This window comes from Cydia fagiglandana, chromosome 11 (assembly GCF_963556715.1).
Source record: "Cydia fagiglandana chromosome 11, ilCydFagi1.1, whole genome shotgun sequence".
NCBI classification, from domain to species: Eukaryota; Metazoa; Arthropoda; class Insecta; order Lepidoptera; family Tortricidae; genus Cydia; species Cydia fagiglandana.
In genome coordinates this window covers 10,030,448-10,046,994 of record NC_085942.1, presented here as the reverse complement: position 1 = coordinate 10,046,994, position 16,547 = coordinate 10,030,448, and the positions used below count along the sequence as shown (strand labels likewise).

At 38.2% G+C, this 16,547-nt stretch overlaps 2 protein-coding genes across 2 annotated transcripts in view; both read left to right on the top strand.

The window, feature by feature from the left end:
- LOC134668980 (dehydrogenase/reductase SDR family member 4) overlaps positions 1 to 7,829 on the top strand; it is a 206,094-nt gene extending 198,265 nt beyond the window's left edge. Inside the window, exon 7 of the mRNA XM_063526495.1 lies at positions 7,818 to 7,829. The gene's annotated coding sequence lies outside the window, so the exon portion shown is untranslated. The remainder of the gene's footprint in view (positions 1 to 7,817) is intronic.
- LOC134668972 (dipeptidase 1-like) overlaps positions 1 to 16,547 on the top strand; it is a 61,578-nt gene that overhangs the window by 32,515 nt on the left and 12,516 nt on the right. The gene's annotated exons all lie outside the window — the stretch shown is intronic.

Below are 16,547 nucleotides of genomic sequence, written 5' to 3'. Positions count from 1 at the left end.
ACAATAATGATGGCTGTCATTCGCGATCCACATTCCACAGATAAAACACAGATGACACGCAATTTTCGAATTATTCGAACACAGTGTTGCTAACCCACGATTTTTCAAATTTGCCGCCGTTTGCTACTGACAAGATTTGCTTGACCCAGTATAGTAAAGCTTATAGGCGCAGAGCTAGCCTTGGAAAATTATACAATTAATAGAATAACAAAAACTCCTCCAGTAAGACTCAAGTACTATATTAGTATTATATTTAATAGCATAAAAGAAAAAACCGGGCAAGTGCGAGTCGGACTCGCGCACGAAGGGTTCCGTACCATAATGCAAAAAAAAAACAAAAAAAAGCAAAAAAAGAAACGGTCACCCATCCAAGTACTGACCAATCCCGACGTTGCTTAACTTTGGTCAAAAATCACGTTTGTTGTATGGGAGCCCCATTCAAATCTTTATTTTATTCTGTTTTTAGTATTTGTTGTTATAGCGGCAACAGAAATACATCATCTGTGAAAACTTCAACTGTCTAGCTATCACGGTTCGTGAGATACAGCCCGGTGACAGACAGACGGACGGACAGCGAAGTCTTAGTAATAGGGTCCCGTTTTACCCTTTGGGTACAGATAGCAATGCACGCACGAGAACTTTCCAAAGTTGCGAAACTATCCACATGAGAAATTCTCGGTAACTTCTGAGAATGTTCTCGAGAACGAGAATTTATTTATTTATCGTAGTTTATACCGTGAATATTCACGATAGTTTAGGTGTAGTCCTTACCCCCAGAAAATTCGTCCGCTTCCGGTCAGAAAAATTCATACATTTTTCTGACCGGAAGCGGACGAATTTCCTGGGCGCACACAGGCGAAAAATCAATAAAAGTCGGACAAAACCAAAAAACTTCTAAGTAGCCCCAACAGGCAAAAACCAATCTTAGCGGGTAGTCCAATAAACAGTGCACGCTACTCGCATAATCATTTTCATGTTAGAGTCATCTACGCGACACGTTTTCATTCCAAAGTTCGACTTGTTCAAAGGCGAATATTTTACTGCTCTGCGAGTGTTATTTATGTGCTTACTTATTTATCGTTTGCTTTCAGAAAGTTGTGATTTAATGATGGATACCCTTCTAGGAGGTAATAACCTAATTACTAATAGTTACTTTTGATAGCTATGCTTGCTTGTTTATTATAAAAAAAAATAAGTGTAATGTCTTGTATTTTTTGCATATTGTTCAACTTCACCAAGGAGAAAAGTACAACTTCCTGATAGATCCGGTTTTGATATTATCAATTTTAGAAACTACAGAACTTGGGTTTTAACATACAACCATTATTTTATGCGACCTTACGCGACGTTTTAACAAAATTTTCATTTTAATCGATGACTAGTGTAATCAAGCATGAGCGCTTAGTCACATTTTTTTTAGGCAAATGGCTATGGAAAAGACTTTTAGACAATGAATCAGTGGTTCCGTAGCTACCTGGAAAACAGAACATTACGTACAATGATCAATGGGGACACAGGAGAGGAGGCAAATATTGTTTACGGGGTACCAACTGGCTCTGTGTACGGCCCGGTCGGGTACACCATGCACGTAAACAGTATTAGTAACGTGGTGGAACACTGTTCCACGTATATGTACGCGGACGATACGTGCCTGGTGTGCGCCGACAGGGACGTAGCTGCTATAGAACAGAAAATGCAATCCGACATAAATAATATATTAAAATGGGCCCACGACAATGGCATCATACTTAATGTGACCAAAACGAAGTGCATGCTTATAAACTCTCCAAAAATTAAAATTCCAGAAGAAAGTATTAAAATTATTGGACACACCTACGAATGTTTACACAATGGGCTAGCATTATGTAACTGTAACCCTCTGGAATTTGTAAACAGTTATAAGTATCTAGGACTTACGATAGACCATAATTTTAACTGGAAGTGTCATATCGACGGCGTATGTAATAAGCTCAGAGCTATACTATGTAAACTCAAAAACCTAAAGCGTGTATTAAGTAGACCTATACTACACATATTATATCATGCATTAGCAGACTCAATACTCAGCTACGGTCTTATTGCATACGGCCGTACTTTTAAAACATATCTCAATAGGATTTACGATTTACAACTGAGATTGATTAAAACGATTGTGAATAAAAAAACGAAACAAGAATGTAACGGAAACTATCATATACTTTTTAAACAATGCAATATATTACCTGTTCATGCCAAGTTTAAATACTTATTAGCTATAGATCAATACAGATGTCCTGTATTTAAGTTAACTAAAACTTACAATCGCAATCTTAGATTAAAACCTCGTAAAAAGTACTTAGAACCGATGTCGAGTAATTACTACGGGCAAAGGACGAGAAAGTACCTTATACCTCGCATTTTCAATAAATTAACATCTGAAGATGAGTGTAAAAGTGTAAATACGTTTAAAAATAAAGTTAAATTATGGTTAATGAAATCCTTTCTCAAAGAAAATAGGTTAAGTTAAAATACAAAGTGTATAAAAAACATTGCGAATACCCAAATTAGACCTTAGTTAATACATAGATATAAGTCATATAAGTTATAGTTTTATAAGTAAAGAGTGCTGTATTTCGCCAACAAACTGTCAAGCAGTTTGGCGAAACCATATAATTGTAATTGTGTATGTACTTTTGTTAAAATAAATTAAAAAAAAAAAAAAAAAAAAGTGTCTTCCGATCCTTATATAACAGGACTAAGAAAATTGGGTAGTAAAAAGTCGCTTCCCATATGCCAAAATGTTTTAAATCTTTTAGAAGAACCAGATATTATGATCAAAATTTAATAAATGTCATAATATAATTGTAATTTTGTTTTTATTAGTTGGCAAACGTGCATTAATACGATTTCTATAATAATCCTGAATGTTTAGGTTTTGTCCGACTTTTATTGATTTTTCGCCTGTGTGTGACGGCCCGGCCAAACGGTCAGACTTAGGTGGGGGGTGCTCGACCAAATGTCATAGAGGGACCCTGGCAGTTTTTGACGCCGCCATTTTTTTTCAATATGACCGACTTTTTTTTTTACTTTTTCAATTTTGTCCTAGCGCGCTGAAATTTTGGTCACGGAATCTCGGGGTCCCCTAGATACCTATGAAAATTTTTTTTTTGGAAAAATGCTACAATTGCGGGAAAACTGGCCACTTTTATTTTGTATGGCAATTTTTAAACGGTGCGTGATAGGTGGGGGGTGCTCGACCAAATGTCATAGAGGGCCCTGAGACAAAATAAACTGCATTAAAAAAAATCAAAATGGCCGACTTTTTTTTTTAATTTTTTCAAGTTGGTCCGAGCGCGCTGAGATTTGGCATGGCGGGAGATAGAGGCCTCTAGATTCTAATAAAACAAAAAAATATTTTGAAAAAAATTGTCGAAAGTCAAAATGTTCTCTGAAATACAGTGAGAATTTAAGCAACTTATTGGTAAACTTATCACATCAACAAAATAGCTAACTGTAATAGACAATAATATATGCATAATAACATTTAGTTTTAAGTTATGCCTATTTAAAATTTATTTCAAGTATATTCTCTTGTTTAAACAATAATTTCCATGTCGCAGGAATGTTCTGAGAACATTCTTGAGAACGTTTCCGCTTTTTGGGAATGTTCTGCAATTTGTACATTGCTAGGTACGGAACCCTAAAAAACAATCGTACAAAAGGCGGACTTAATGCTTATATTTACTGTTTGCTCCGGGCACGGCAGCTATTTATTTACCTATCAAGACGTTCTGTATCATTTTATTAATTAGAAAATAGTAACCCATGTCACCAGAGTCACACAGAAGAATCGATACACATCTCATTTATTTTATAATAGGCTCAGTAGTTTTTTACGCTACGTGGAACACTCGATATCTACAATCTTATCTCCCAATCTCTATACCTTACTTAACCCAGAAACTCATACATTGACTGCTAAAACTCTTCTTATTGACCTGGAAGAGCACTATCTCATTAATTGTACTCATTCAATTGATTTTAAAACCCCTAAAATGGCCTGCCAAGCTGACCTCTACCGACGAAAGGTACCGGGGACGAAAGGCACACTCCAAAATAGTATGGGACAAAGAGGTTTTGTCAATCTGTAAATTGTATACAATATTCCTAGGCTAACTCTTAGACTATTACAGCTCGGCGCTAACAGCCACGCCAACAAGATTACCTAGTCTATCTACGCGATTCAAATTCTACACTAATGTAGTACAAACAGCAGCGCTCCTAACTGTACATCGGTGGACCTTATTAGAAATGGCATAAGGTCCACAGCAGTACAGCTAACATCGGCGATTAGGGACCTCTGGGTGCATATAGCCTTGTAAAGCTGCTCTAAAATACACATACCGGGTGTGGCCTGTAACATGAGCAAATAATTAAAACATAGATTGTACTCCTCAAACGGTGACACTTTTGTTCAACAACTTTTAAAAAATATGAAGTATTTAGACTCCCTATTTTTCATACAAAATAAATATTATATTCAATGGACGCCATCGCCACGCCATATCATTGTGATTGACGTTGCTTGTCAAGCCTTAAACATAACAAAATTCGCAATACATTGCGTCTTTGAATAACCTTTAAAGTGTATTAAAAATCAAACTACAAATTATTTTCAGAAGTCGCTGATCAAATGTTGATCAGTATGAGGAGTGCAGCCTACAGTTAAATTTTTTGCTCATATTACAGACCACACCCGTACCGGTATAAGTACAAGAAATTATGCGCGTTGTGCGTTCAACATCCCTCAAAGTAAGAATTGTGTTCTGCGAGTAAAACAAAATTAGTAATAATATTTACCTATAAAAATGCATCAGAAAGTTTTTTTTAAGTAAATAACTTTCACGCACAAATGCACTAAAGTATCTTGATATCTACTTTGGTTCCGAGGGGAGCGTGCCGTGGGTTGACCATGGCGAAAATTAGAAATTTTATAGGTCTTTTTTTGTGTGTACTCTTTAGCTACAAGCTAGGTAAATAAATATTCTAAATGATACGTCCGTAATCCGCAGAGCAACTTGCAGTTAGTTGGCATGTAACGTTTTCTCGTAGGTTATAAATAGATATTTAGGAGAGCGTCATGGGTAGTGAAAGGGGTTAATGAGTACGGTAAGGACTTACTAGAATAAAATCTGAATACGCGTTAAAGGTTTAAGTACTTCATTTATGTTTCGAGAACGTAACGTCACTATAGTTGGGCAATAGTTAGTATAAATAAAAATAAAAGTTGTAAATCTCTTAGCACGCAAAATTTGTTAAAGTGCTATGAAGATTTCTCGCCATTAACAGAATAAAGGATGACTCACGCTAGACCGGGCCGTGGCCGGGCCGGAGCTTCCGGAGCGTAGTTTTCTATGGAAAGCATCACGTGATCACCGGGGCTCGGGCGTGGCACGGTGCGGGCCCGGCCCGGTCACGTCCCGGAGCCTCCTGACAACCTATTTTTCTCTTCGGGTGGTATTCTACTTGTTTAAGATCTTTGTCCAATATGCATTGCGTCTCACTCTCTCATTAAGCAAAATGTGAGACGCAAATACACATTGGACCAAGATTGGACAGATGGAATACCACCCCTGTGTCGGAATATATTTGCCAAAATAAGAAGGTTGCAAAACGTCATAAATTTGTTTGTTAAATATGATGGTATAGCTAATTCGTTACTTGGTCGGTTTATATTAGGTACAGCCGTCTTTGATATAATATACGTCAAGATTATATAGGTTGGATAATGTCTTGATTTATTTTGTGAAATATGGAAGTGTTGCTGAAATGTAATTTAGTCGGATTATATTAAATGAGACATCTATTGATGTTACTGCTTGTAAAAATGATTCAATAATGATCATGTAGGTTTATAATGAATATTAAGATACTATATAGTTTTTTCTCTCATTACCACTTATTATTATGGAGTGTAGAAGTAACTTATTACTAAGGTACTTTTTTATTTCGTACGAAGTTCATAGAAATATATATGACAATACCGTATTTATAGTTGGTCAAACCAAATTTGTCAGTAAATAAGAACAAAAAAACTATACTCATCCTTTTCGTTTGGGTGTCAGTACTAGTGTAAGACCAAGATAGCATGATTCTCTCTATCTATGTTTGAAATGAGACAGTCCTTTGACAAACTATAATAACCATTTTTATTCATTCATTTAGAGTTCAACTGATCTTCTCTGCTTGCACAGAGTACTAATTTACATCATAACTATGCCTTAAAAGCCCACTCCACACTCATGCGCGAATCTTGGCTTCGCGCTGCGATTCGCACACGAGTGTGGAGCGGGCTAAACAGTTTTATGTCAACTTTTCACCACTTCGAGCAACACGGAAGGGAGGCGGCATTCGCACTATTTCCCCTCTGCCGAGGTACAAGATTAGCGCGTCAAAATAATCTAGCGCGGGTAATAAAACTAGTTGCACTTGGATTTTTCACTAGACCGAGTCCAGACGCGCGCGTGAACACTGCTGCACAAAAATGCCTGTTTGCTCGGTTTTTTGTTATAAAAAGAGGTCGGGGACATCAAATTTACAAAAAGAAAATGTTACATTTCACATGTAATTTTTTTTTTTACATACCATACGTTAAATTACATTTAAATACAATTATTATATTTTAGTCTCAAGTAATTGTTGGATTTATCGATTTTGCTCGCTCAGTACAAATTGCGGATCGGTCGAGCGATAAATCCGACTTCTCATCTCTCAGAATACAATGACATACTTCAACGAAAATGTGTTAGTGTGCGTGTTGTGACACTAGTCACTCGTCCGTACATAAAAAGAGATCGAGGTTTGCAAGATTTGTCTTTGACGTGTGTCATTTTCTATGTATTTGTGTCGTCATTACAGATTGGATTTTGTACGTAAGTGTGTGAGAAATGCGACTGTGTGCACCTTTCCCCCCGCGAAAAATGGCAGAAAGATTTGTACGGCGAGATATCGCTTGGGCCCCTCCCTTCCGACGTGTCGGAAGCCGGTGTTGCTCGAAGTTTCACCATGATATTGATGCATACTTACTTTACTCTTTGCATCCAGGTGACTTGTTTACAAATGGCTTACCGCAAAACGCGATAATCAAAATTTCGTTATCTGCCTCTGTCGATAAGAGAAGCAGATATCGAGTGATTGCCTCTGTCGATATGCAGGGAAGCAGATATCGAGTGATTGCCTCTGTCGATATGCAGAGAAGCAGATATCGAGTGATAGAGAGGCAGAAACCGAAATGTTGGTTTTCGTGTTTCGCAGTAGGTCCTGGGGTTAGTGAGAGTAACGCCCCATACGCAGAATGTTCCGTAATATTCCTTATTTCCTGCCTAAAATTACCCAAAGGCACTAACTACTGAAATAATACAATTGAACTCTTCGTATATTTTATTGTTCTTATATAAATGATAATGACTAAGGGTGGTATTCCACCGTCCTATCCAATTTATTTGTCCAATGTCATTGCGTCTCACTCTCTGATGTGAGACTCAATAGAAAGTCAGACCAAGAATAGTCTGCAGCATATTTGATAGCCCACGCAGTGAAAGTGTTATTTTAAACGTCAAACTTCTTTGAAATTATGCCGTATAAATGACACTTGCACTGCGTGGGCTATCAAATCCGCTGCAGACTTTTTTTGGTCCGACTTTACACATTGGGCAAAGAAATTGGATAGATAGAATACCATCCTAAAAGACGTGGAACGCGTCAGGGGGACCGCTAACCATGCCAAATAATCATATAAGTACCTCTCTTTCGCGCAAATAATCATAAGAGTGATAGAGAGGCAAATATATTAATTAATGAAGTGGTTCGCGGTTATAACCCTGACTGTATAAGAATCAAACCAAGGTATACTGCGTGTACAACAATTTAAATTACAATTCTGCTAAGGGACGGCCATTCCGTGAGCGTCAGGATGGCGGGTGGACCTCAGCGAATTTGAACGAAATATTTATAAACATATTGTACCTTCGGTGTACTTTAGTGTACTTTTAATAGAATCCAGTGTACTTCTCCCGGAAACGAGATATTTAACAAAAAAGGTCCACCCGCCATTCGGACGTCAGGATGGCGGGTGGACTTGTGAAATCTTGGATTATACCGCACTCCAAGTATGTAGTTATAGTGTACTTTTAGTGTACTTGCGTAAACTGAATAGAAATCAGTGTACTTCTTGCAGTAACGAAATATTTATCGAAAAAGGTCCACCCGCCATTCTGACGTCAGGATGGCGGGTGGATCTGTGAAATATTGCATTATTTCACGCAAAATGTATGTTTTTATATTGTACCTACAGTGTACTTGCGTAAACTATGAATAGAAATCAGTGTACTTCTTCCGGAAACGAGATATTTAACAAAAAAGGGCCAACCGCTATTCTGATGTCAGGATACTCAGGATGGCGGGTGGACCTGTGAAATCTTGGATTATACCGCATTTTTACAAGCTTTTATTTAGTTTCACCTGACCGTTGTCTGTCTGTAATCAAATCTTGCAAGTTAAATTTGATCCACTTCCCGGTTTCCGATTGTAAGTCGGGTGACTATGCAATATTATGGTGTCATCGAGCTGATCTGATGATGGAGACCGGAGGTGGCCATAGGAACTCTGTGATAAAACAACGAAACCTAATTGTGTTTGGGGTTTTTAGAATTGTCTCGATGAGTATTAGTTGCCTGTGGAAAAAAGTACAGTCGACGATAAAAGCTTGTACCAAAAATGAAATTTTTGCCAAAAACTTATTATTACATATCAAACAGCAAAGAATAAAAATTTATTGAATAGGTATTCATGATCTCCTTAGATGTGGCTGCTACAGTCTTGATTTGCCGAGTGATCATCGCTTTCCGGTTGCAACTTGGTGCCATCGAGGAATGTCCATGGTACATACATGAAAAAAAAATCGTTTATAATACAATTAATTGTATCACAATACCTATTTTGATTCTATCGCGAGCATATATACACTCTTTGGTACTTTGTTTTATAAGCTAGGTGTACCTAGTGATTATACTCGCTGTGGCCAAGGCTTAGCCCGTGTGGAATTTGGGCAGTTTCTCTTCCTTCCTTTCTATAAGTAATATTTTTATTAATAAAAAATAATCAAAACATATACCATCAAAATTATTTACCATACTTCATGTCATAACAATAAAATTATAATACAGTCGCCATCAGATATATCGGAGCGGCCAAGGTCCTCACAAATATCTGAGCACGCCTTTATTGTCAAGGCGTTAGAGTGGGTGTTCAGATATTGTGAACACCTTGGCCGCTCCGATATATCTGATGGCGACTGTACCTAAGCACCGAAACCTTACATAGCGCTGTTTTTAGGAAATACTGTAGGTACATTACATACATACATACATAATAATTATTACTATTTGATTTATCTTCACAGGACCGTAGGTCTACGCTACGAAGTCTAGGAGTATATAAAAGGTTTCAACTCAATACGGACCCGTTCCCGAAATAAAGGGTATCGACAGACAGACGGCCGGACGGGCAGACGGACAGACGGACGGAGGGACAGACGGACAGACGGACAGACGGACGGACGGACGGACGGACGGACGGACGGACGGACGGACGGACGGACGGACGGACGGACGGACGGACGGACGGACGGACGGACGGACGGACAGACGGGCAGACAGATGGACGGAAGTGATCCTTTAAGGGTTCCGTGTTTTCCTTTTGAGATACGGAACCCTAAAAAATAACTTGCTTATCATAGCGCTCTTTCTTTGGACATACGTATGTGTACAGTAATATTAAATTTATTTTACTCCTATTTCTCACGTATGCAAGTAGTACGTACCTACTTGAAAAAAAAACGTGAAAGACATCACTGTTAAGGTTACTAGGTATTACTTCTAGAACCAAAAAATATACTTACAGACAAACCTACGTACATACAATATACTTACAAATATTTTAAAAACAATCCTCCTACTTCAATATCATGGGTGCATGCCTGCATGGGTCCCATATATGTCCCATATGATATAGACATTTGATATTAGGCGAAAGCGGGTTCCTATGCAGATTCAAACGGCACTACACCATAATCATACCTATTTTTGCCAATACCTTGACGCGCGGGGTAACACGATACATTACCTGCATTCAACGTGTTCTTGCATATTCAAATACATTTAGTATCTTTCTACAAATTTAATATCACTATTTTTTCTTTTGACACGTTTATTATACTATTCGAAAAACATGACAGCGTCAAATATTTAAAAGTCGTAAAATGTAAAAAGGCATAAGAAAAGAGTCCAAACATATTATTTAAGAGTCGGACCAAAGAAGGACTTTTTTAATATTAGATCTAAGCATTAGAATCTTAGTACTTATAGGCTAAGCCTAAAGTGCCATTGCAATGCAAGCTAATGAATAAATATAAACTAGCATATTTAAAATCAATATGGGTATATTTAAAATCAATTATATTGTTATCTTCTTCTGCACAACTTACAAAATATACCTAATTTCCAAATCGTTATCTTATACTTTTTGAGTAAAATAGCTGTGACATATGGACAGACAGACAGACAGAGACAGACAGACAGGCAGACAGACGGACGGACATGACGAAACTGTAAGGGTTCCGTTTTTGCCATTTTGGCTTCTTTTTCACCAGAGGAAAGTAAGTAAGTAGATAGTTTATTTTTTGTAACCGACACAATTCTATCTTAGTGTAAAGATAAAGATAAAAAAAAATAGTTTATTCAAGTAGGCATATTACATGCGCTTATGAACGTCAAATAAACCTTTACCGGCTCCGACCGTACACCTCTGCCCCGAGAAGATTTAAATCCCCCCTCAATTGGAGGAGGGTATCCCAATATGGGACCGGCAACAAACTCGGCGGGACACATCTTTTCAAAACATTATTACATCTTATAATTAACATGCATTACGAGTAATTAAGAAAAATACAATTTAAATTACAAATGTAGATTTTTAATTTTTGTAACGAGCTTAATGGTTTTTATTTACTTACTTATTTTATTGAGAGCGCACCACCGACATTCTTAGTGGTGGTACTGTATTCGCTGTGGCCGAAAACAGATTGTAGATAATTATCTTATACCGATACTTTTTAAATTTTTGTTACTTTGTCGCAGCCATTGGAAATTTCTCCTCTTTTAAACTCGTTTTTCATGCATGGGTTCCTGAAATTGAACATATCTGAACTGAACACATGAACACTGAAGAACGTGGCATTGATGGGAGAAAATAATGTCAAAACCAGATAAGCTGAAAAATCTACATTTGTAGAATGTAACTAAATGCATTGGGTACCACTACAGTTTGCTGACGACTACCTAAATATTCCATAATATCAATATCCAGTGAGGAATACGGGAACTATGTTTGTATGGAGAACCGGTCATTCCCTTTCCTCTTAATAGCTTAATATACTTCGGCACATGATTATACATATTTATTAATAGGTACATGCACTGTATTTCCATATCTTACCTTAAGCAGAGAGCCAGACGGTAAATGCTGGATATTGGTTTCTGAAATCTTGTTTTTGTTTTACCAAACGTTGTTTAATTCTGCCGTGTGGACGGCTTCGAAATAATCTTGAGTCATATGTAAATAAAGCTCTTTACATCATGTTGTATGTACCTATTCTTATTTTTCCGAACGTGTTGACGTGGATGTACGCCCTAGAGTATGCAGTAGCCTCTTAATCAGTCATTAAGGCAGCTAGGGCCAATATTTTGATTATATTATTTCCTTCCATATCCGCTTGCTTCCGATCGAACCATTGTTTTCAATCTGATTGACATTTATTATGACATTTGTCATGAACAGTCAGCTCGGACGTCCCGGTCGGCTCGGATAGGGCTGGGTAGGACTAGAATCCTTTGAATCCTCTGCTTGAAGACTACTCAATTTTCTGACTCTTATAATTAAGTTTAAACTCGAGTTCTTTTCAACTAGGTAGAGACCAAAGTCTCTTGTAGAGACTTGAGTACTTTTCAGAGAACTCTCGTTTTTTTACAAAAAAAAAATCGAAATGCATTGTCTTTATGTATAATTTGTAGATTAGATACGTACATAAATCATAAAATAACGCTTAATTTCGTTACTGTTATATAGGAAAAACCTGTAAATTTTTTCACGGAGTATTTATTTGGAGGCTCGAGTCCTTTTGAGTTGCTCTTAAAAAGGACTACAAAGGACAGAAGTCGGGAGAAGTTTTTTAAGCGCAGAGTCTTGTAAAAACGAGCTGTGCCTACATCAAATTCAGAGTCAAAGGACTCGAGTTCCTACATGTAAACACTAGAGGCTCGGACATTGCTCGGACAGCACTAGTGTTAATGTAATAAACGGGTGGCCCTGACGCCTCGGCCCCGGAACGGCCCGGTCACGGTGGCGCTCCTGACAGCTCCTGCGTCGGCTCGCTCCGGCCCGCCCCGGTCCGGGCACGGCCCGGTCTAGCGTGAGTCATCCTTAACTATACCTACGCAATAGGTACCTATCCTATCTTTAAATCCAACGTCGGTGAAAGTAAAGTATTGGGATTTTAACTGTAATATAGATGGTATTATATCGAATACTTTGATAACTTTTAATTCGGGTCGGAGGGCTGGGACTTTGTTGTTGTTTCTGTTTTGTATCAGTGGTTGGCCGCTCGGGACGGCGGCGTTCATGAGTCGTGGTATTAAATGTGATTTATAGCTTCATTGCGCCCTGCTGAAGCCATTAACTGTGTGCCCTCGGCGAAAAATGTACGAGTGCAGATAATGAACGGTTTCCCACGCTTAAATGTCGAGACCGTAAACACAGTTCCCTTTACGTGGGGCGTGATTCACAACATCAATAGGAGTTCGCTCCGCGGAGCATCGGGGTCCGCGTTCTATAAAAGCGCTCGTCTGCGGTCGGATGGCTAGTTGTAAGGTAACAATGGGGGCGCAAATTTCACGCAACATTATGCCGGCCGTGGGGGCAGCAGCAGCCGTGAGCTGAGCCCGGTGTCTGGCATGCAGCGAATCGATGCAGCCCCGCCCCTGCGCTCCGCTGCCTCCGCCCGGCGAGCCGCAATGTTTTCACAACTTTCCTCGCCCGATCTGGAAGCGCCCGGGACCTGCTCGCTCACCACTTTAACTCTCTCTTTATGGGACCGGTATAGGTATTGTGAACGCCATAATACGGCGCTCGCTTTGTTTAAGGAGCGGGCTATTAGGATATTGTTCTACTTGCATTAAGTACCTCGTAGAAATATTAACCGTTTAGTTACGGCAGCATGACTCCCGTTAGGGTTTTGTTCGTTTACCGTTTACCTAATTGTTGGCGACCGAGATAATCTCATTAAGTATTGAGCGGATTTGACAGCTGTTTCCCCGCGGGTGATAACAGAGGATGAATTTATGTCACCGCACTGCTCCAGGAGGCAGCTGTCTCAGCGAACATAAACAACAACATTAACATCGATCGGGTACAAAGCATCAGCGTCAATTGTTCTAGTTGCGCGTGCCAAAACAGAGTATCCCGATGTTGCTAACCTAGTTAAATAATTATTTTGTTAAAAGCTTATAATAACCGAATAGGGTACATTTTCTTATTGATGAAGTTGGCTATGTTTATTCGGCTTACTTTATCGATTAGATATTTTTTTTTGTAAAAAATGTTATAGCAAGGTAGTACTTACTCGTACTTATAAACGATAATATGTATACAATCTATTCGATTAGTTTGATGTTTACCTAATATTGTACGAATTACACAATTTAACTTAAAAGTGTAATTTTTAAAAGTTAATATGTATAAATAATTAAAAGTTAATTTTAATAGTCACCAAATATATGGACTGTAGTTACCTTTGATAACTGGGTCATATTATATTTGAGTAGGAGTAGATAACAGTTATTTTTAATTATTTTCACCACACCAGCTCAGAAAGGCTTATTTTGCACTTCGAAAACGAATAGCAAAGTTGCATTTTATCCACATGTGAGGCAAAGTAATCAAATGCAAATTTTGAGTTGTTTTCTTATATGTTTGCTGGTAGAATTGACTTTTTAATGATGATTTTGGATGACAAATATTTAATAACATTCATTTGGATTTGATTTGGTTTGATTTTGTTTGATATTTTTCATTTAATATTTGCTTCGGGTAGGTGTGGTGAAAAATTTTGTGTTTCACTCGGGGGCAAATTTTGTTTAACCCTCGTGCTTTGAAACCCTCGCAACGTTCAAGATTCCATTTTTCGAACCACTCGCTACGCTCGTGGTTCAATTTTGGAATCTTTCGCTTGCTCGGGTATCAATATTAGCACGAGCGGTTAAACAACAACTTTACCCCCTTGTAAAACAAATAACTATTGTGGCATGCGTACGGAAATTTTCATTATAATGCAACGATCCAGTGACAGTGAATTTACACTACACTGTTAACCACAATGTTCTCTAAATCATGAAATACAATTCTGAAAGCACACTATACTTAAACTGTATGAAGTCGTTAATCACCGCGATGGCAATTAACGTCGCGATCATGCCTGTACTCCGCACTCGACAAAGCAGATCATCAGAGCGTGGAATTAGCATACTGACTAGATTTATATAATGTCGTTAAAAGACAAAGAGGTTAACTAAGGTTACCTGTGTAACCAGCAATAACCATTAAATTTTTCTCAAATCTGCGTTCGCATATTTCAAATTTATATGGGCCTTAAGAGGCGCACTGATTACCAGTTCCCCGGCCGATATCAGTTTTTTTTCGTCCATCTGGACAGGCTAAAGCTCTAAACTCTAAGCCATACTGCCTTGTCATGGACGATATCAGCCTGTCGGTTAAACGCAAAATTAGACAGCTCCGAACAACTGACAGGCTGATATCGTCCGGCGAACTGGTAATGAGTGCGGCCACTTTATGTCGATGATAGACAGAAAGACATCTCGTTGGCAACTTTCAACTATTTTGATAAAAATTTGTAGTTTAGGCCGACGAAGTGGCCGCGTCGTACTCTGAACCTTCGATTATTAAGTAAATATGTGTTTTTATATAGAATATTTCTAGGCCGGAACAGGGATTGCCTGCCTCGTATTACCGAGCTGCCTCGATTACCACCAATTTATAAAAATCGGCAATCATGTTCCCATCTTGTATTGTCAAACTATACGTTATATTCTGTCCTGTGCCTTTTCCATCTCCAAACTGTTAGTTGCTCGAGTAACTGCCGCTGTGTGGTTAATTCTGACAGGCATTGACGCTTTAGTCGCCCCGACGTGAAAGCACGGACACCGTGTACTAGTTCTGTCGGCTATGCGCCACGAGTATGTACTCAACTCTACATATTGCTTATGTGCCAGCATGTTCGCCTGTGGTAAGCGAGGTTAGGAACTGTCTACACTGAACTGATTGAATATATTTATGGCATATATTAAAAACAAACTTATTTTATTACATGACCATTTTAATACAAAAAAAAAATCACCAACCTCATGGACTTTCCGTATTCAGTACTTAGGGTATTTAATTTTCGATTTAAATCATGCTGATTATGTTAGAGTGGATTATTCCAACGAATATTAACGGATAGATCTGTACATATCAGTGGCGGCGCGTCAAACATATCCATAGGCAAGCCGGGGCTAATTTGGCTTACATATGTCCTTTACAACTCTGCTCAAATGTCCAAAAACAGGCAAGCCGGTGGGAATCGGCTTTTATGGACGCGCCGGCACTGGTACATATCCAAAGCAATATAACTTTTATCTCATGCATGGTGTTTGTTTAAACTTAAACACACTTGTTTTTCCTTCCAAGGGACAACAGTAACTGTAACTAGGTACTTCGACCTACCCTTTTTTTGTTCAATTCGTATGTATGGATTGTATGGTATTGTAGGTAGTAAGCAAGTTCCCATGTTAGCCCAGTTATTAACTTCAAACGTCCTGTGGCTCCCGAGGGAATCCAAATCAAAAGTTAGTGGCGCGCCGTACTCGCGGCACGTCCCGTCCGTGCCCCTATATCGCAATACAGTACTTAACTACTAACTTTACTGCTATTATACTCGACCCAATGTCTTCACGGCTTTTTATATTATTAGAAGTGATATACCGAGGAAATGCGCTGCTTCTAATGCCTATAAATAGTAACTAGGCAAAGAGATAAAGTAGAGGAAAGAGCTTAATTAGGTATACTCTGTATCTTTAGGTACTTGGCCTTTTTCGGGTAATTGTAACATTTATTGATTACCCACCCAAATACAAAACCACTATACTGCAAAACGTAATTCAAGACCAAAAAAGTAAGAAATGTTGCCACTTTTTTACCAGCGCGTCTTGTATTTATGTACAAATAAATAAATAAAAGTACTTTTTTAAATAGTAGGAGTAAAATTACTAATGAATAAATTATCTTAGCGTGATTATTTATAAAAAGGAATTTACAATTTTAGAAACAAATTATTGCAATGGCAACATTGTCTCACTTTTTTGGTCTTGAATTACGTTTTGCAGTATAGGATCTGTCAT